Source organism: Procambarus clarkii, chromosome 55 (assembly GCF_040958095.1).
Source record: "Procambarus clarkii isolate CNS0578487 chromosome 55, FALCON_Pclarkii_2.0, whole genome shotgun sequence".
NCBI classification, from domain to species: domain Eukaryota; kingdom Metazoa; phylum Arthropoda; class Malacostraca; order Decapoda; family Cambaridae; genus Procambarus; species Procambarus clarkii.
The window spans coordinates 31,076,932-31,099,431 of NC_091204.1; the positions used below are offsets into that span (position 1 = coordinate 31,076,932).

Below are 22,500 nucleotides of genomic sequence, written 5' to 3' on the forward strand. Positions count from 1 at the left end.
GTGAGTTTTCAGTTGCATATTGTCCTGGGGACCATTCAGGCTTGTTCGCATTTGTGTTCCTCACGTGTGCCCCAAAGAATGAGGTGATTTGGTAAAATGCTATGCCCAAGATTACTATCCGAATGCCGGCGGTGGGGTGGTTCAAATAGCCTCGGCTATCACCTCATTATGTCCGGTCGTGATGGTCAAGTGGATTAAGGCGTCTTGTACATACCAGTTGCGTGGCTCCTGGGAGTATGGGTTCGAGTCACTTCTGGGGTGTGAGTTTTCAGTTGCATATTGTCCTGGGGACCATTCAGGCTTGTTCGCATTTGTGTTCCTCACGTGTGCCCCAAAGAATGAGGTGATTTGGTAAAATGCTATGCCCAAGATTACTATCCGAGTGCCGGCGGTGGGGTGGTTCAAATAGCCTCGGCTATCACCTCATTATGTCCGGTCGTGATGGTCAAGTGGATTAAGGCGTCTTGTACATACCAGTTGCGTGGCTCCTGGGAGTATGGGTTCGAGTCACTTCTGGGGTGTGAGTTTTCAGTTGCATATTGTCCTGGGGACCATTCAGGCTTGTTCGCATTTGTGTTCCTCACGTGTGCCCCAAAGAATGAGGTGATTTGGTAAAATGCTATGCCCAAGATTACTATCCGAGTGCCGGCGGTGGGGTGGTTCAAATAGCCTCGGCTATCACCTCATTATGTCCGGTCGTGATGGTCAAGTGGATTAAGGCGTCTTGTACATACCAGTTGCGTGGCTCCTGGGAGTATGGGTTCGAGTCACTTCTGGGGTGTGAGTTTTCAGTTGCATATTGTCCTGGGGACCATTCAGGCTTGTTCGCATTTGTGTTCCTCACGTGTGCCCCAAAGAATGAGGTGATTTGGTAAAATGCTATGCCCAAGATTACTATCCGAGTGCCGGCGGTGGGGTGGTTCAAATAGCCTCGGCTATCACCTCATTATGTCCGGTCGTGATGGTCAAGTGGATTAAGGCGTCTTGTACATACCAGTTGCGTGGCTCCTGGGAGTATGGGTTCGAGTCACTTCTGGGGTGTGAGTTTTCAGTTGCATATTGTCCTGGGGACCATTCAGGCTTGTTCGCATTTGTGTTCCTCACGTGTGCCCCAAAGAATGAGGTGATTTGGTAAAATGCTATGCCCAAGATTACTATCCGAGTGCCGGCGGTGGGGTGGTTCAAATAGCCTCGGCTATCACCTCATTATGTCCGGTCGTGATGGTCAAGTGGATTAAGGCGTCTTGTACATACCAGTTGCGTGGCTCCTGGGAGTATGGGTTCGAGTCACTTCTGGGGTGTGAGTTTTCAGTTGCATATTGTCCTGGGGACCATTCAGGCTTGTTCGCATTTGTGTTCCTCACGTGTGCCCCAAAGAATGAGGTGATTTGGTAAAATGCTATGCCCAAGATTACTATCCGAGTGCCGGCGGTGGGGTGGTTCAAATAGCCTCGGCTATCACCTCATTATGTCCGGTCGTGATGGTCAAGTGGATTAAGGCGTCTTGTACATACCAGTTGCGTGGCTCCTGGGAGTATGGGTTCGAGTCACTTCTGGAGTGTGAGTTTTCAGTTGCATATTGTCCTGGGGACCATTCAGGCTTGTTCGCATTTGTGTTCCTCACGTGTGCCCCAAAGAATGAGGTGATTTGGTAAAATGCTATGCCCAAGATTACTATCCGAGTGCCGGCGGTGGGGTGGTTCAAATAGCCTCGGCTATCACCTCATTATGTCCGGTCGTGATGGTCAAGTGGATTAAGGCGTCTTGTACATACCAGTTGCGTGGCTCCTGGGAGTATGGGTTCGAGTCACTTCTGGGGTGTGAGTTTTCAGTTGCATATTGTCCTGGGGACCATTCAGGCTTGTTCGCATTTGTGTTCCTCACGTGTGCCCCAAAGAATGAGGTGATTTGGTAAAATGCTATGCCCAAGATTACTATCCGAGTGCCGGCGGTGGGGTGGTTCAAATAGCCTCGGCTATCACCTCATTATGTCCGGTCGTGATGGTCAAGTGGATTAAGGCGTCTTGTACATACCAGTTGCGTGGCTCCTGGGAGTATGGGTTCGAGTCACTTCTGGGGTGTGAGTTTTCAGTTGCATATTGTCCTGGGGACCATTCAGGCTTGTTCGCATTTGTGTTCCTCACGTGTGCCCCAAAGAATGAGGTGATTTGGTAAAATGCTATGCCCAAGATTACTATCCGAGTGCCGGCGGTGGGGTGGTTCAAATAGCCTCGGCTATCACCTCATTATGTCCGGTCGTGATGGTCAAGTGGATTAAGGCGTCTTGTACATACCAGTTGCGTGGCTCCTGGGAGTATGGGTTCGAGTCACTTCTGGGGTGTGAGTTTTCAGTTGCATATTGTCCTGGGGACCATTCAGGCTTGTTCGCATTTGTGTTCCTCACGTGTGCCCCAAAGAATGAGGTGATTTGGTAAAATGCTATGCCCAAGATTACTATCCGAGTGCCGGCGGTAGGGTGGTTCAAATAGCCTCGGCTATCACCTCATTATGTCCGGTCGTGATGGTCAAGTGGATTAAGGCGTCTTGTACATACCAGTTGCGTGGCTCCTGGGAATATGGGTTCGAGTCACTTCTGGGGTGTGAGTTTTCAGTTGCATATTGTCCTGGGAACCATTCAGGCTTGTTCGCATTTGTGTTCCTCACGTGTGCCCCAAAGAATGAGGTGATTTGGTAAAATGCTATGCCCAAGATTACTATCCGAGTGCCGGCGGTGGGGTGGTTCAAATAGCCTCGGCTATCACCTCATTATGTCCGGTCGTGATGGTCAAGTGGATTAAGGCGTCTTGTACATACCAGTTGCGTGGCTCCTGGGAGTATGGGTTCGAGTCACTTCTGGGGTGTGAGTTTTCAGTTGCATATTGTCCTGGGGACCATTCAGGCTTGTTCGCATTTGTGTTCCTCACGTGTGCCCCAAAGAATGAGGTGATTTGGTAAAATGCTATGCCCAAGATTACTATCCGAGTGCCGGCGGTGGGGTGGTTCAAATAGCCTCGGCTATCACCTCATTATGTCCGGTCGTGATGGTCAAGTGGATTAAGGCGTCTTGTACATACCAGTTGCGTGGCTCCTGGGAGTATGGGTTCGAGTCACTTCTGGGGTGTGAGTTTTCAGTTGCATATTGTCCTGGGGACCATTCAGGCTTGTTCGCATTTGTGTTCCTCACGTGTGCCCCAAAGAATGAGGTGATTTGGTAAAATGCTATGCCCAAGATTACTATCCGAGTGCCGGCGGTAGGGTGGTTCAAATAGCCTCGGCTATCACCTCATTATGTCCGGTCGTGATGGTCAAGTGGATTAAGGCGTCTTGTACATACCAGTTGCGTGGCTCCTGGGAATATGGGTTCGAGTCACTTCTGGGGTGTGAGTTTTCAGTTGCATATTGTCCTGGGAACCATTCAGGCTTGTTCGCATTTGTGTTCCTCACGTGTGCCCCAAAGAATGAGGTGATTTGGTAAAATGCTATGCCCAAGATTACTATCCGAGTGCCGGCGGTGGGGTGGTTCAAATAGCCTCGGCTATCACCTCATTATGTCCGGTCGTGATGGTCAAGTGGATTAAGGCGTCTTGTACATACCAGTTGCGTGGCTCCTGGGAGTATGGGTTCGAGTCACTTCTGGGGTGTGAGTTTTCAGTTGCATATTGTCCTGGGGACCATTCAGGCTTGTTCGCATTTGTGTTCCTCACGTGTGCCCCAAAGAATGAGGTGATTTGGTAAAATGCTATGCCCAAGATTACTATCCGAGTGCCGGCGGTGGGGTGGTTCAAATAGCCTCGGCTATCACCTCATTATGTCCGGTCGTGATGGTCAAGTGGATTAAGGCGTCTTGTACATACCAGTTGCGTGGCTCCTGGGAGTATGGGTTCGAGTCACTTCTGGGGTGTGAGTTTTCAGTTGCATATTGTCCTGGGGACCATTCAGGCTTGTTCGCATTTGTGTTCCTCACGTGTGCCCCAAAGAATGAGGTGATTTGGTAAAATGCTATGCCCAAGATTACTATCCGAGTGCCGGCGGTGGGGTGGTTCAAATAGCCTCGGCTATCACCTCATTATGTCCGGTCGTGATGGTCAAGTGGATTAAGGCGTCTTGTACATACCAGTTGCGTGGCTCCTGGGAGTATGGGTTCGAGTCACTTCTGGGGTGTGAGTTTTCAGTTGCATATTGTCCTGGGGACCATTCAGGCTTGTTCGCATTTGTGTTCCTCACGTGTGCCCCAAAGAATGAGGTGATTTGGTAAAATGCTATGCCCAAGATTACTATCCGAGTGCCGGCGGTGGGGTGGTTCAAATAGCCTCGGCTATCACCTCATTATGTCCGGTCGTGATGGTCAAGTGGATTAAGGCGTCTTGTACATACCAGTTGCGTGGCTCCTGGGAGTATGGGTTCGAGTCACTTCTGGGGTGTGAGTTTTCAGTTGCATATTGTCCTGGGGACCATTCAGGCTTGTTCGCATTTGTGTTCCTCACGTGTGCCCCAAAGAATGAGGTGATTTGGTAAAATGCTATGCCCAAGATTACTATCCGAGTGCCGGCGGTGGGGTGGTTCAAATAGCCTCGGCTATCACCTCATTATGTCCGGTCGTGATGGTCAAGTGGATTAAGGCGTCTTGTACATACCAGTTGCGTGGCTCCTGGGAGTATGGGTTCGAGTCACTTCTGGGGTGTGAGTTTTCAGTTGCATATTGTCCTGGGGACCATTCAGGCTTGTTCGCATTTGTGTTCCTCACGTGTGCCCCAAAGAATGAGGTGATTTGGTAAAATGCTATGCCCAAGATTACTATCCGAGTGCCGGCGGTGGGGTGGTTCAAATAGCCTCGGCTATCACCTCATTATGTCCGGTCGTGATGGTCAAGTGGATTAAGGCGTCTTGTACATACCAGTTGCGTGGCTCCTGGGAGTATGGGTTCGAGTCACTTCTGGGGTGTGAGTTTTCAGTTGCATATTGTCCTGGGGACCATTCAGGCTTGTTCGCATTTGTGTTCCTCACGTGTGCCCCAAAGAATGAGGTGATTTGGTAAAATGCTATGCCCAAGATTACTATCCGAGTGCCGGCGGTGGGGTGGTTCAAATAGCCTCGGCTATCACCTCATTATGTCCGGTCGTGATGGTCAAGTGGATTAAGGCGTCTTGTACATACCAGTTGCGTGGCTCCTGGGAGTATGGGTTCGAGTCACTTCTGGGGTGTGAGTTTTCAGTTGCATATTGTCCTGGGGACCATTCAGGCTTGTTCGCATTTGTGTTCCTCACGTGTGCCCCAAAGAATGAGGTGATTTGGTAAAATGCTATGCCCAAGATTACTATCTGAGTGCCGGCGGTGGGGTGGTTCAAATAGCCTCGGCTATCACCTCATTATGTCCGGTCGTGATGGTCAAGTGGATTAAGGCGTCTTGTACATACCAGTTGCGTGGCTCCTGGGAGTATGGGTTCGAGTCACTTCTGGGGTGTGAGTTTTCAGTTGCATATTGTCCTGGGGACCATTCAGGCTTGTTCGCATATATATATATATATATATATATATATATATATATATATATATATATATATATATATATATATATATATATATATATATATAATATTTTATATATCCTGCCTGAAATGCTGCGTGTACTAGTGGCTTTACAAGATAGTTCTTATAAAGATAGCATTTTGTGGTTATTCTCTATATCTGGTTCACCTAACAGTAAATAAGTACCTGGGAGTTAGACAGCTGCTATGGGCTGCTTCCTAGGGATGTGTGTGTGTGTTTGTATTCATGTTGAATTTTACAAAGTAGGAAGAGATGTTTGTAAAAAAAAAAATCAAATATTTTTGAAAGTATAAGTAGATTTGATATTTTTCTTTAATTGTTTATGTCTGCTGTCTCGCCTCCTTTATAAAATGGCATCATTCTTGCTTTTTTAAGGATATCAGGAAAAGTAAGGCACTCCAGAGATTTGTTGACTCCTTCCTAGTGTTGCCTAGCCCAGCCCAGCCTAGACAAGGCAGGCTGGGCATCCTAGCCTCACGCAGCTTAGCCCCCAACCTACATGTAGCATCCCAGTCCATCCTAAGTGATCATTACCTTACTGGCTGTGTTTTCTCTTCAGCCCTGAATGTAATGTGGTGGAACATAAGCAGATACATATCAGGTCTTAGAGAATCTGTACTTCATACATTTCTTAATAATGTCTCACAAATATTTAAATAATTAAAAAAAAATTGTATAATAACTTCATATTATTCTTGCAATTTATTTTTGCATTTTTTTTTTATACAAAATTTACATTTTAAAAGATTACCTCTATTTTTAGATTGATGACTTGAAGACTACAGTGCCATCCACAGCAAATCATGGTCTTAAAATATCTCCTAGCAATGACGAGACCAATTTTCACAGAGATCAAATTTTTGCTAAGCAGTAGTCACAGGTAAATATATATTATATATATAATATTATATATATAAAATTAACTTCTTCATTGCTCAAAGCACCTTTTGACATTCTGAGAGTTGTGCTATTTTATTAAAAAATTAATTAGGCTATATTTTAATGTTTTGTAATGTTTTCATTACTTTTTTTGTTTTGAAATATAAATTGTTGAGTTTTGAAACATTTTGACATTAACTATACCTGAATATTTATAAACAAAAAAATACCAGAACTATGTCCTTGACAATTGCACTAAGAAGTCTTTGCCAAAATCAGGTGCTCAGTGCAGTAGTTAAAAACTTAAAAGTTGTACCACCTCTGGTGCAAGATTAGGGACCCATAGCCTCAGAGAAGAAAATAGAGAGTACTCAGAGAAGGCCTTGAATAATAGGCAGGCTGTTTGTGTGTGTTTCGACGATAAGCTTGCTGACACCAAATGTAGTTACCTAAGTGTAGTTACAGGATTAGAGCTACGCTCGTGGTGTCCCGTCTACCCAGCACTCTTTGTCACATAATGCTTTGAAACTACTGACGGTCTTGGCCGCCACCACCTTCTCACTTAACTTGTTCCAACCGTGTACCACTCTGTATGCGAAAGGAAATTTTTTTATATTTCTTTGGCATCTTTGTTTAGTTAGTTTAAATCTATGACCTTTTGTTCTTGAAGTTCCAGGTCTCGGGAAATCTTCCCTATCGATTTTATCAATTCCTGTTACTATTTTGTACATAGTGATTTTATCACCTCTTTTTGTTGTCTTCTAGTTTTGGCATATATAATGCCTCTGACCTCTCCACATAGCTCTTGCCCTTTAGTTCTGGGAGCCACTTAGTAGCATGTCTTTGCACCTTTTCCAGTTTGTTGATGTGCTTCTTAAGATATGGGCACCACACAACCGCTGCATATTCTAGCCTTGGCCGAAAAAAACTCGTGAACAATTTCTTTAGTATTTCGCCATCCATGTATTTAAACGAAATTCTGAAGTTAGAAAGCGTGGCATAGGCTCCTCACACAACGTTCTTTATGTGGGCCTCAAGTGATAGTTTTCTATCTAGAATCAACCCTAGACCTCTTTCTTTTATCAGAATTATATAAAGATTTCTCACATAATTTGTAGGTTGTGTGGGATCTATGTTCTATTCCACATTCCATAACATGGCATTTATTCACATTAAATTTCATTTGCCAAGTGGTGCTCCATATACTTATTTTGTCCAGGTCTTCTTGAAGGGCATGACAATCATCTAAATTTCTTATCCATCCCATTATCTTAGCATCATCAGCAAACATGTTTATATAATTCTGTATTCCAACTGGTAGATCATTTATGTAGACAATGAACATTTCTGGTGCATGTACTGTGGTACTCCACTTGTGACACTTCTCCAGTCCGATTGCCTCTGATTACTGCCCTCATTTTTCTATCAGTCAGAAAATTTTTCATCCATGTTAGAAGCTTACCTGTCACCCATCCAAAATTTTCTAGTTTCCAGAACAACCTCTTATGTGGAACTCTGTCGAAAGCCCTTTTTATGTCTAGATAGATGCAGTCGACCCAACTACCTTTTTCCTTTAAAATCTCTGTGGCTCAATCATAGAAACTGAGTAAATTCGATACACAGGATCTTCCAGATCGAAAACAATACTGTCTGTGTGATATTATATAATTTCACTCCAGGTGTTCTACCCATTTAGTTTTTATTATTTTTTTTCAATCTTTTCACTGTTACACTTGTCAATGATTCAGGTCTATAACTGAGAGGGGTGGGGTCTTCCCTGTTGCCACTTTTGTAGATTGGAACTATGTTAGCCTTTTTCCACATGTTTGCTATGACTCCTATACACAGGGATGCCTGAAAGATCAAGTGAAGTGAAAGGCTGAGCTCAGGTGCACATTCTCTCAGAACCCATGGTGAAACTCCATCTGGACCAACTGCTTTGTTCTTACTTAGCTCCTTTAGCATATTTTCCACTTCATCTCTAGACACCTCTATACGCTCTATGATGTTCTCAGAAATTCTTATTGTGTCTGGTTCTCTTAAGATTTCATTTTGTATAAACACACTTTGGAACTTTTGGTTTAATGTTTCACACATTGCATTATCATTTTCTGTGAATCTGTTTCCTATTTTCAACCTCTGGATATTATCCTTTACCTGCAATTTGTTGTTTATGAATTTGTAGAATAGGCCCAGTTCTGTTTTACATTTATCCATTATCCCTTTTTAAAAATTTCTTTCTGCCTCTTCCCTTACTGCTGTATAGTTGTTTCTCGCATCTTTGTATCTCTGGTATGATTGGGGGTTTGGCTTCTTTCTATGTTGATACCTGCTTGATGGGGTTCTGCTCTTCTACTCCCCAAGCCCGGCCCGAGGCCAGGCTCGACTTGTGAGAGTTTGGTCCACCAGGCTGTTGCTTGGAGCGGCCCGCAGGGCCACATACCCACCACAGCCCGGCTGATCCGGAACTTCTCTTAGAAAACAGTCCAGTTTTCTCCTGAAGATGTCCACGGTTGTTCCGGCAATATTTCTTATAGTCGCTGGGAGGACGTTGAACAACCGCGGACCTCTGATGTTTATACAGTGCTCTCTGATTGTGCCTGTGGCACCTCTGCTCTTCACTGGTTCAATCTTGCATTTTTTTCCATATCGTTCACTCCAGTACGTTGTTATTTTACTGTGTAGATTTGGGACCTGGCCCTCCAGTATCTTCCATGTGTATATTATTTGGTATCTCTCTCGTCTCCTTTCTAGAGAGTACATTTGGAGAGCTTTGAGACGATCCCAATAATTTAGGTGTTTTATCTCGTCTATGCGTGCCCTATATGTTCTCTGTATTCCCTCTATTTCAGCAATCTCTCCTGCTCTGAAGGGGGAAGTGAATACTGAGCAGTACTCGAGACGGGACAACATAAGTGACTTGAAGAGTACAACCATTGTGATGGGATCCCTGGATTTGAAAGTTCTCGTAATCCATCCGATCATTTTTCTGGCTGACGCAATATTTGCTTGGTTATGCTCCCTAAACATTAGATCGTCGGACATCATTATTCCCAAATCCTTGACATGCTGTTTTTCTACTATGGGAAGATTCGATTGTGTTTTGTACCCTGTATTATGTTTCAGATCCTCATTTTTGCCGTACCTGAGTACCTGAAATTTATCACTGTTAAACATCATGTTATTTTCTGCTGCCCAATCGAAAACTTTGTTGACATCTGCTTGTAGTTTTTCAATGTCTTTCATTCCATTTTTGTGTCTTTTGGTCTGTGGCCCTCTCTCAATTTCTGTTGAACCAATCCTGTTTTCTGGCCCTGCATCTCTGTTTTGGTATGAATGTTTGTGTGCCTTCATTGTATATTTTCCAAATTTGGCATACATTTAATTTACTTCCCTGTCTAGCAACAAGTCTGCCTAATTACTTATTAAAAAAAATTTGAAGTTCCCCATAGTGACCTCTCTCTCTTGAAATCAAGTTTATCAACTGTTTCAATGTCCCCATTTTCTGTGTGTGTGTGTGTTTGGAGGCTAAGCTTGCTGATACCATGTGTGTGTGTGTGTTTAGAGGCTAAGCTTGCTGATACCATGTGTGTGTTTGGAGGCTAAGCTTGCTGATACCATGTGTGTGTGTGTATGGAGGCTAAGCTTGCTGATACCATGTGTGTGTGTGTGTGTTTGGAGGCTAAGCTTGCTGATACCATGTGTGTGTGTGTGTGTTTGGAGGCTAAGCTTGCTGATACCATGTGTGTGTGTGTGTGTTTGGAGGCTAAGCTTGCTGATACCATGTGTGTGTGTGTTTGGAGGCTAAGCTTGCTGATACCATGTGTGTGTGTGTGTGTTTGGAGGCTAAGCTTGCTGATACCATGTGTGTGTGTGTGTGTTTGGAGGCTAAGCTTGCTGATACCATGTGTGTGTGTGTTTGGAGGCTAAGCTTGCTGATACCATGTGTGTGTGTGTGTGTTTGGAGGCTAAGCTTGCTGATACCATGTGTGTGTGTGTTTGGAGGCTAAGCTTGCTGATACCATGTGTGTGTGTGTGTGTTTGGAGGCTAAGCTTGCTGATACCATGTGTGTATGTGTGTGTTTGGAGGCTAAGTTTGCTGATACCATGTGTGTGTGTGTGTGTGTTTGGAGGCTAAGCTTGCTGATACCATGTGTGTGTGTGTGTGTGTGTTTGGAGGCTAAGCTTGCTGGTACCATGTGTGTGTGTGTGTGTTTGGAGGCTAAACTTGCTGATACCATGTGTGTGTGTGTGTTTGGAGGCTAAGCTTGCTGATACCATGTGTGTGTGTGTGTGTGTTTGGAGGCTAAGCTTGCTGATACCATGTGTGTGTGTGTGTTTGGAGGCTAAGTTTGCTGATACCATGTGTGTGTGTGTGTTTGGAGGCTAAGTTTGCTAACACCGTGTGTGTACTCACCTGTTTAAATAATAATAGGGGTGTGTACCACCTCTGGTGCAATTGTAGGGACCCACAGCCTTGAAGAAAATAGAGTATTCAGAGAAGACCTTGTGGATTCTCACTGAACACTAATCTTTTCTTCTCCTATCACCCCTCTTATTTTGTTTTATGCTGTATTCTATTATATATCATATAAATACATAGCCAAATGGCAATATTTATTATGTCTATACAAAAAGAAGACATCCACTTTATTTTTTTCTCTCCTTTGTTTCTATGTGGATTTTGTTGTGACTAATGATTCTCCTCCTTCCCATCAACAGGTCTTCCTCACTGGGCTTGCTCGGCTTTTGTGTTACTGTGAGGGTGCCATCATCGTTTACCCTTCAAGACTGACTCATGCTGGCATTGCATTTGTGGACTTCCCTTCACAGTAAACAGTCCTTCTCCATATGGTGATTGTCCAGGGCAAGCAGGGTGTGACTGCCATCTTGGAGAAGCAGGGTCTTTTAATATGAAGAATCTTCCGTCTTCTCTACTTACGCCAGCTTGTGCCGGCCTTGCATTCTTGTTACTTCATGGCCCTTGGGCCTTTTTTATTTATTTTACATAATAAATTTTTTGATTAATACCCGTGTTTCACAAGAGATCCTTAACATTTTAAGCACCAATTGTATTGACTAATGTACGTCTTGTAACCTTTAAGACATAAATAGACAAGACATAGATAAATGAGTGAATAATACTGAGTGACTAGGTTAGGGCGAGGAACATAGTACAGTGTCTGGCTTTGGAAGAATGCCTACTGTTTTAGAAACCTTATTGCCATGATCATAATCGTATGGGTTAAAAAGCATTTGTTGTCACTCCTACACTGTGGCTTGTTGAGCTTGAAACCTTTGCTCCTTGTTCGTGTTACATCTGACCTTTTGAAGAAATTGTATGAATCAATATCCTCCAAATTGTTCAGTATTTTAAAGGTTTCGCTCTATTACTCTCTCATTTGCATATATCTAAGCATATAGATTAGATATAGATTTAGATTAGATTTTTTATTCAGGTAAAGGTACATACATTGCAGATGAGTTACAAAGGGAAAGACATTGACTAGAGTTCACTAGCTCTATTGGAAGAGAAACGTCTGCAAGACAAGTGTGGGCAAAAATTAAGGTAGCAGCGGCTCACAACGACCCCCAACGGCTTCATTTTGTATCTTCTCCAACTTGCCCATCCTACCTTTACCAAAACAAGAAATGACAGGTGCAGCATAATCAATAAGAAATCTTACAGTACTCAAGTACATCATTCGTAGCACTTGGACTCCCACTCCTTTCCACAGCATGCCAAGGCCTTCAGAGGTTGTAATCTCTTCCGACATTGACTCAACAGTCTGTTCATCTCAGTTTCCAAACTCTCATAGGTATATCCAACATATATGCCTAAATATTTATATATATTAACTCTCTATATTTTTACCGTTTATTTCCAATATAATGGGCCTCCGACTTCTACATTCAAACTTTAGTTTTGTCTTCATTAACCACTAGTCCCATGTGGTGACACAGGTTTCCGAAATTGTCCAACACTGTTTGAATCTTTGAAATATCTTTGCCCTGAAACAAAATATCATCAGCATATATGATTGGAGTTACCCAATTTGAGTATTTCTCAGATGCTATCTTATTCATTAGTACATAAAACAGGGTGAGACTCAACACTCCTCCCTGAGGTGTGCAGAGTTCTTGACCTTGATACCTTAAACCTTGAACCATACAACCTTGATACCACACCTGAGCCTTCCTTTCCTGAAGATAATCCCTTATCCAGCGCAATAATCTCCCTTCAACACCAAGACCAGCTAATTCATATAAAATAACCTCTTTGTTGGCTTTATCAAAAGCTCCTTATAAATCAATAAAAATTCTATAATAATCATTACCATTAGCTAGACATTTAATAATACAGTCAGAGGTACTTTTTCCTCTGAGGAACCCGAAAAATTATTAGACAGCTGATCACCTATTATATACAAAAGTTTATTTAAAATGATCCTCTCCATCATTTTACAAAAACACGAGGTTAAAGACACAGGTCTGTACTCTCCATTGGCTTTAGGGATAAGGATGATCATAGTTCTTTTTCATTTACTGGGAATTCTGCCCTCTTTATAACTAATATTAAAGAGGTCTAACAGCGGGCTTTTCGTCATAATGGCAAGTTCATTAAGTATTTCATAAGTTACTCCATCCTCCCCAGGGGGCGGTAGATTTCCCAACTTTAATCGCCGTTATTAGTTCTTCTCTGGTAATACCTGCGCAAGTGACATCACCACTGTTACCTGCTGTAAGTATAAAATCCTTTCTTAGATCTTTCCAAGAATCAAACGACTCTCTCGTTACAGCGGGTAATTAAATGAACTAAGTTTGGCAGCTTCCGCCCATTTATTTACGAGACCTTTTGCAATTCCTTACGGGTCAGGATGTGCAACAAAATTATGCTTTTTACCCCTTATTTCATTTATGTCTTGCCAGATTTCCTTCAAGTTTGTTACTCCTAACTTTCTCTGCAAACTCCTGCCAATACTTGCTCCAAATTTCCTTTCTCTTCTCCGCACACTTTTATGGGGGGATGCTTTTCTATACCAGATGTTTTCCGGTTCAATGTTGCATTAAATACATCTACCTCCTTAATTAAATCTTAATAAAATGCTTCTGCCGAAACTGGCTTATAAGTATCATACCATGCAAGACTTAATATGACCAACAAGACCCCTTAATTCTCCCTTATTAAACTGTAAGCTTTTCCTCTGAAGGCAGGCATGCTTTTTATCTAGTTTAAGCTGTATTTGTAATGCAAAATCTCTTAGCATTTCATCCACAGTAAGACAATTCTCCTCTATGCCCTCAGCATTTATCAAACAAGCATAATCTAATCTCCCTTCCCTCAGATGAGTAAGAGAGGGCTCGCCCAGCAGTTGAACATCTTCATGTTCAACATGTTCATCTTCATGTTCAGATTGTTACCATCCCTATCCCCAGTTTCCTGGAGTGCTGCTATGTTAATATTCTCTCTAAGAGTATAATAGTGTACATCCACCGCTCTAGTTTTTAATCCATTAACGTTCCAAGATAATATTATCAATCTACTTTCATCCATGAACTCCGTGATATTTTTTCTTTCTCCTCACTTGCACAACTACTACTAACATCGAAGGTAATAGTATTCATATCTATTTTCTTTGTTATTTCTGTATACCTTTTTACTTTAACGAAGGTACCCCCCAGGTGTAGGGAGGAATGATCTTTTCCAGGTATATTTTGAAAATCAGCATCGTTTTGCCACGTACCGCTTCGGTGGGTAGGCGGTTCCATGAGTTAATAACTCTGTGGGTGAAAAAGTATCTCCTGTAACTGGTAACTGGCTATTCAGACGAAGGACTTCGGGTAGATGTAGTTTACATGGACCTGAACAACGGTCGTAGTCTGCTGTCTGCTCTGTGTCGAGGCTGTAGCGTCTTGGGTCGATTAGAACTGTACACGCCGAGTGCTACATTCTTGACTGGAGATTGTACTGTGTGCTATTCGATTGACTGATGAAGATTAAGCCACCCAAGAGGTGACACGGGCATGAATACCCCGTAAGTGGTGGCCCTTTTGAGCCATTACCAATATCAAGAGCTGATACTGGAGATCTGTGGAGGTGCGACTGCACCCTGCGTGACGGGAGATGTCTCCCGTGTGGTGTGTGCTATTCTGATTTATTTATAAAGATTAAGCCACCCAAGAGGTGGCACGGGCATGAATAGCCAGTAATGTGCTATTCTCAAGTCGCTTGCTTATGTACGGTGACGACACCTCACAGTAAGATATAGAAGGGTGGAAAACCGTTACCTGTAAATAGGGATAGGATTAATGCTTGTGTAATTAGTTATGCCATTATGATGATGAGATAATGGAGTATAAGGATTACTCGATCACTACATCACCTTCAACTGTTACTAGGGGAACTATTCCATGGTCCAGCGATTTTCTGAAAAGGAGTTTCACTGGCAAGCATAGTGAATTAAGAGCATAAGAATAAAGGTAACTGCAGAAGGCCTATTGGCCCATACGAGGCAGCTCCTATCTATAACCACCCAAACCCACTCATATACATGTCCAACCCACGCTTGAAACAATCGAGGGACCCCACCTCCACCACGTTACGCGGTAATTGGTTCCACAAATCAACAACCCTGTTGCCAAACCAGTATTTACCCAAGTCTTTCCTAAATCTAAGCTTATCCAATTTATACCCATTGTTTTGTGTTCTGTCATGTGTTGATACTTTTAATACCCTACTAATATCCCCTTTGTTATGTCCATTCATCCACTTGTAAACCTCTATCATATCACCCCTAACTCTTCGCTTTTCCAGTGAATGCAATTTAAGCTTTGTTAATCTTTCTTCATATAAAAGATTTCTATTTTGGGGAATTAACTTAGTCACCCTACTCTAGACACGTTCAAGTGAATTTATATTCATTCTATAATATGGCGACCAAAACTGAACTGCATAATGTAAATGGGGCCTAACCAGAGCAAGATATAGCTGAAGAACCACACCAGGTGTCTTGTTACTAACACTTCGATTAATAAATCCCAGTGTCCTATTTGCCTTATTACGAGCATTCATGCATTGATCCTTTTGTTTTAAATTCTTACTAATCATAACTCCCAGATCCCTTTCACAATCCGACTTCGCAATCTCAACACCATCTAGCTCATATCATGTAACTATCATCATTACCTAGTCTCAAAACTTTACATTTATCAGCATTAAACTGCATCTGTCAATCTTTTGACCATTTCAAAACCCTATTTAGATCAACTTGAAGTGATAGTGAGTCTTCTTCCGTGTTAATTTCCCTATCTATTTTTGTATCATCTGCAAATTTGCAAATGTTGCTACTCAACATAAGAACACAAGAACAAAGGCAACTGCAGAAGGCCCACCGGCCCATACGAGGCAGCTCCTACCTACAACCACCCAATTAATTTGCCAGTTCCTTTACGACTTGGGACTTAAATCCATTTACACTTTGGGCTTCTGAGTCTTTTAGTTTGTCAATGCTCTTCCTGATTGTGTCGCGTGTAATTGGTATTTCTCTTAATTCATTCTCCTTACCTCCGACAAACATTTGTGTTGGTGATGGGATGTCATTCAAGCTTTCTAGTGTGAACACTGATGTTAGGTATTCATTGAGAGTGTTTGCCGCCCTTTTATGATACAACTTAAAATTGTTAGTCTCATCTTTTATGGGTCCTACGGAGTCAGTTCTTTGTTTGGGTTTTACTTCGTATATACTTGCCCGAAACGCTATGCGTATTAGTGGCTTTAGGTATTGTATTTTAAATTTTAAAATTTTGCCCCGAGGTGCGAGTTTATTGGGAGTACTTAGCTGTATCATTAGCAAGGTAATTAACTATAGTTTGCTGTCCTCCGTCCTTTAACAAATGCATTGACCCCTCCCCTAACCTGCCTATTTTGTGCAATAGTCGGTTTAGGATGATCCTTTCAAGCATCTTCCAAGTGCATTACATGAGACTGATAGGTCTATAATTGCCAGGGTCATTGGGTTTCGGTATTGGGACCATTATTGCATGTTTCCATTGTGTGGGCAACACTCCACATAGGAATGACTTGTTAAACAGGTGGAGTAGTGGATTGCCAGACACTTCACACAGTGCATTGAGTATGTCGTAGGTGACGCCATCTTCACCAGGTGCTGTACTTTTACCCTTTTCATAGCCCCCTTTACTTCCTTGGCTGTAATTGGTTCCCATACTCGTCATCACTAGATTGTGCTCTTGTTATCCTAATCCTTCTGTCATTATGTCGGAGGAGCTGTTCCCTGCTTACTTCTGCAGGGAGGGAGGAGGATGATGCTGCATCACTCCACTTGTGTATTAGTTCTTCAGCCTTACCCTGGGGGTCGTTGTGAGCCGCAGGCCGGGCTCTGCTCCCCTTAGCTACCTTAATTTTTGCCCACACTTGTCTTGCAGACGTTTCTCTTCCAATAGAGCTAGTGAACTCTAGTCATTGTCTTTCCCTTTGTAACTCATCTGCAATGTATGTACCTTTACCTGACTAAAAAATCTAATCTAAATCTATATCTAATCTATATGCTTAGATATATGCAAATGAGAGAGTAATAGAGCGAAACCTTTAAAATACTGAACAATTTGGAGGATATTGATTCATACAATTTTCTCAAAAGGTCAGATGTAACACGAACAAGGAGCAAAGGTTTCAAGCTCAACAAGCCACAGTGTAGGAGTGACAACAAATGCTTTTTAACCCATACGATTATGATCATGGCAATAAGGTTTCTAAAACAGTAGGCATTCTTCCAAAGCCAGACACTGTACTATGTTCCTCGCCCTAACCTAGTCACTCAGTATTATTCACTCATTTATCTATGTCTTGTCTATTTATGTCTTAAAGGTTACAAGACGTACATTAGTCAATACAATTGGTGCTTAAAATGTTAAGGATCTCTTGTGAAACACGGGTATTAATCAAAAAATTTATTATGTAAAATAAATAAAAAAGGCCCAAGGGCCATGAAGTAACAAGAATGCAAGGCCGGCACAAGCTGGCGTAAGTAGAGAAGACGGAAGATTCTTCATATTAAAAGACCCTGCTTCTCCAAGATGGCAGTCACACCCTGCTTGCCCTGGACAATCACCATATGGAGAAGGACTGTTTACTGTGAAGGGAAGTCCACAAATGCAATGCCAGCATGAGTCAGTCTTGAAGGGTAAACGATGATGGCACCCTCACAGTAACACAAAAGCCGAGCAAGCCCAGTGAGGAAGACCTGTTGATGGGAAGGAGGAGAATCATTAGTCACAACAAAATCCACATAGAAACAAAGGAGAGAAAAAAATAAAGTGGATGTCTTCTTTTTGTATAGACATAATAAATATTGCCATTTGGCTATGTATTTATATGATATATAATAGAATACAGCATAAAACAAAATAAGAGGGGTGGTAGGAGAAGAAAAGATTAGTGTTCAGTGAGAATCCACAAGGTCTTCTCTGAATACTCTTTATTTTCTTCAAGGCTGTGGGTCCCTACAATTGCACCAGAGGTGGTACACACCCCTATTATTATTTAAACAGGTGAGTAAAAATAGGTGAGTACACATACGGTGTCAGCAAACTTAGCCTCCAAACACACACATGGTATCAGCAAGCTTAGCCTCCAAATACACACATGGTATCAGCAAGCTTAGCCTCTAAACACACACACACAAATGGTATCAGCAAGCTTAGCCTCCAAATACACACACACACATGGTATCAGCAAGCTTAGCCTCTAAACACACACACACACACACACACATGGTATCAGCAAGCTTAGCCTCCAAACACACACACACACACATGGTATCAGCAAGCTTAGCCTCCAAACACACACACACACACATGGTATCAGCAAGCTTAGCCTCCAAACACACACACACACATGGTATCAGCAAACTTAGCCTCCAAACACACACACACACCTGGTATCAGCAAACTTAGCCTCCAAACACACACACACACATGGTATCAGCAAGCTTAGCCTCCAAACACACACACACACACATGGTATCAGCAAGCTTAGCCTCCAAACACACACACACATGGTATCAGCAAGCTTAGCCTCCAAACACACACACAGAAAATGGGGACATTGAAACAGTTGATAAACTTGATTTCAAGAGAGAGAGGTCACTATGGGGAACTTCAAATTTTTTTTAATAAGTAATTAGGCAGACTTGTTGCTAGACAGGGAAGTAAATTAAATGTATGCCAAATTTTGCAAAATATACAATGAAGGCACACAAACATTCATACCAAAACAGAGATGCAGGGCCAGAAAACAGGATTGGTTCAACAGAAATTGAGAGAGGGCCACAGACCAAAAGACACAAAAATGGAATGAAAGACATTGAAAAACTACAAGCAGATGTCAACAAAGTTTTCGATTGGGCAGCAGAAAATAACATGATGTTTAAAAGTGATAAATTTCAGGTATGGCAAAAATGAGGATCTGAAACATAATACTGGGTACAAAACACAATCGAATCTTCCCATAGTAGAAAAACAGCATGTCAAGGATTTGGGAATAATGATGTCCGACGATCTAATGTTTAGGGAGCATAACCAAGCAAATATTGCGTCAGCCAGAAAAATGATCGGATGGATTATGAGAACTTTCAAATCCAGGGATCCCATCACAATGGTTGTACTCTTCAAGTCACTTATGTTGTCCCGTCTCGAGTACTGCTCAGTATTCACTTTCCCCTTCAGAGCACGGTTGCACGGTTGTTCCTGCCGGAACAACCGTGGACATCTTCAGGAGAAAACTGGACTGTTTTCTAAGAGAAGTTCCGGATCAGCCGGGATGTTGTGGGTATGTGGCCCTGCGGGCCGCTCCAAGCAACAGCCTGGTGGACCAAACTCTCACAAGTCGAGCCTGGCCTCGGGCCGGGCTTGGGGAGTAGAAGAGCAGAACCCCATCAAGCAGGTATCAAAATAGAAAGAAGCCAAACCCCCAATCATACCAGCGATACAAAGATGCGAGAAACAACTATACAGCAGTAAGGGAAGAGGCAGAAAGAAATTTTTAAAAAGGGATAATGGATAAATGTAAAACAGAACTGGGCCTATTCTACAAATTCATAAACAACAAATTGCAGGTAAAGGATAATATCCAGAGGTTGAAAATAGGAAACAGATTCACAGAAAATGATAATGCAATGTGTGAAACATTAAACCAAATGTTCCAAAGTGTGTTTATACAAAATGAAATCTTAAGAGAACCAGACACAATAAGAATTTCTGAGAACATCATAGAGCGTATAGAGGTGTCTAGAGATGAAGTGGAAAATATGCTAAAGGAGCTAAGTAAGAACAAAGCAGTTGGTCCAGATGGAGTTTCACCATGGGTTCTGAGAGAATGTGCATCTGAGCTCAGCCTTCCACTTCACCTGATCTTTCAGGCATCCCTGTGTATAGGAGTCATAGCAAACATGTGGAAAAAGGCTAACATAGTTCCAATCTACAAAAGTGGCAACAGGGAAGACCCCACCTCTCTCAGTTATAGACCTGAATCATTGACAAGTGTAACAGTGAAAAGATTGAAAAAAAAAATAATAATAATAAAAACTAAATGGGTAGAACACCTGGAGAGAAATTATATAATATCACACAGACAGTATTGTTTTCGATCTGGAAGATCCTGTGTATCGAATTTACTCAGTTTCTATGATTGAGCCACAGAGATTTTAAAGGAAAAAGGTAGTTGGGTCGACTGCATCTATCTAGACATAAAAAGGGCTTTCGACAGAGTTCCACATAAGAGGTTGTTCTGGAAACTAGAAAATTTTGGATGGGTGACAGGTAAGCTTCTAACATGGATGAAAAATTTTCTGACTGATAGAAAAATGAGGGCAGTAATCAGAGGCAATCGGACTGGAGAAGTGTCACAAGTGGAGTACCACAGTACATGCACCAGAAATGTTCATTGTCTACATAAATGATCTACCAGTTGGAATACAGAATTATATAAACATGTTTGCTGATGATGCTAAGATAATGGGATGGATAAGAAATTTAGATGATTGTCATGCCCTTCAAGAAGACCTGGACAAAATAAGTATATGGAGCACCACTTGGCAAATGAAATTTAATGTGAATAAATGCCATGTTATGGAATGTGGAATAGAACATAGATCCCACACAACCTACAAATTATGTGATAAATCTTTATATAATTCTGATAAAAGAAAGAGGTCTAGGGTTGATTCTAGATAGAAAACTATCACTTGAGGCCCACATAAAGAACGTTGTGTGAGGAGCCTATGCCACGCTTTCTAACTTCAGAATTTTGTTTAAATACATGGATGGCGAAATACTAAAGAAATTGTTCACGAGTTTTGTTCGGCCAAGGCTAGAATATGCAGCGGTTGTTTGGTGCCCATATCTTAAGAAGCACATCAACAAACTGGAAAAGGTGCAAAGACATGCTACTAAGTGGCTCCCAGAACTAAAGGGCAAGAGCTATGTGGAGAGGTCAGAGGCATTAAATATGCCAAAACTAGAAGACAACAAAAAGAGGTGATAAAATCACTATGTACAAAATAGTAACAGGAATTGATAAAATCGATAGGGAAGATTTCCCGAGACCTGGAACTTCAAGAACAAAAGGTCATAGATTTAAACTAACTAAACAAAGATGCCAAAGAAATATAAAAAAATTTCCTTTCGCATACAGAGTGGTACACGGTTGGAACAAGTTAAGTGAGAAGGTGGTGGCGGCCAAGACCGTCAGTAGTTTCAAAGCATTATGTGACAAAGAGTGCTGGGTAGACGGGACACCACGAGCGTAGCTCTAATCCTGTAACTACACTTAGGTAACTACATTTGGTGTCAGCAAGCTTACCGTCGAAACACACACAAACAGCCTGCCTATTATTCAAGGCCTTCTCTGAGTACTCTCTATTTTCTTCTCTGAGGCTATGGGTCCCTAATCTTGCACCAGAGGTGGTACAACTTTTAAGTTTTTAACTACTGCACTGAGCACCTGATTTTGGCAAAGACTTCTTAGTGCAATTGTCAAGGACATAGTTCTGGTATTTTTTTGTTTATAAATATTCAGGTATAGTTAATGTCAAAATGTTTCAAAACTCAACAATTTATATTTCAAAACAAAAAAAGTAATGAAAACATTACAAAACATTAAAATATAGCCTAATTAATTTTTAAATAAAATAGCACAACTCTCAGAATGTCAAAAGGTGCTTTGAGCAATGAAGAAGTTAATTTTATATATATAATATTATATATATAATATATATTTACCTGTGACTACTGCTTAGCAAAAATTTGATCTCTGTGAAAATTGGTCTCGTCATTGCTAGGAGATATTTTAAGACCATGATTTGCTGTGGATGGCACTGTAGTCTTCAAGTCATCAATCTAAAAATAGAGGTAATCTTTTAAAATGTAAATTTTGTATAAAAAAAATGCAAAAATAAATTGCAAGAACAATATGAAGTTATTATACAATTTTTTTTTAATTATTTAAATATTTGTGAGACATTATTAAGAAATGTATGAAGTACAGATTCTCTAAGACCTGATATGTATCTGCTTATGTTCCACCACATTACATTCAGGGCTGAAGAGAAAACACAGCCAGTAAGGTAATGATCACTTAGGATGGACTGGGATGCTACATGTAGGTGGGGGCTAAGCTGCGTGAGGCTAGGATGCCCAGCCTGCCTTGTCTAGGCTGGGCTGGGCTAGGCAACACTAGGAAGGAGTCAACAAATCTCTGGAGTGCCTTACTTTTCCTGATATCCTTAAAAAAGCAAGAATGATGCCATTTTATAAAGGAGGCGAGACAGCAGAAATAAACAATTAGAGAAAAATATCAAATCTACTTATACTTTCAAAAATATTTGATTTTTTTTTTTACAAACATTTCTTCCTACTTTGTAAAATTCAACATGAATACAAACACACACACACATCCCTAGGAAGCAGCCCATAGCAGCTGTCTAACTCCCAGGTACTTATTTACTGTTAGGTGAACCAGATATAGAGAATAACCACAAAATCTTGTAAAGCCACTAG

The 22,500-nt window shown here is 41.7% G+C and overlaps 1 protein-coding gene and 2 long non-coding RNA genes across 5 annotated transcripts in view; 2 read left to right on the top strand and 1 right to left on the bottom strand.

Annotated features, from left to right (window-relative positions):
• Positions 1 to 22,500, top strand: part of LOC138352849 (uncharacterized) — a 569,251-nt gene that overhangs the window by 201,240 nt on the left and 345,511 nt on the right. The window lies entirely within an intron of this gene.
• Positions 5,634 to 11,456, top strand: LOC138352847 (uncharacterized). 2 transcript variants are annotated; one of them, XR_011222919.1, is made up of 3 exons: positions 5,634 to 6,427; positions 9,279 to 9,394; positions 11,149 to 11,456. It is a non-coding gene; the product is annotated as an uncharacterized lncRNA (long non-coding RNA). The 2 variants fall into 2 exon arrangements; XR_011222918.1 differs by lacking the exon at positions 9,279 to 9,394.
• LOC138352848 (uncharacterized) lies at positions 17,380 to 21,842 on the bottom strand. The gene is made up of 2 exons (XR_011222920.1): positions 21,724 to 21,842; positions 17,380 to 17,687 (listed from the first exon to the last, which is right to left on the bottom strand). It is a non-coding gene; the product is annotated as an uncharacterized lncRNA (long non-coding RNA).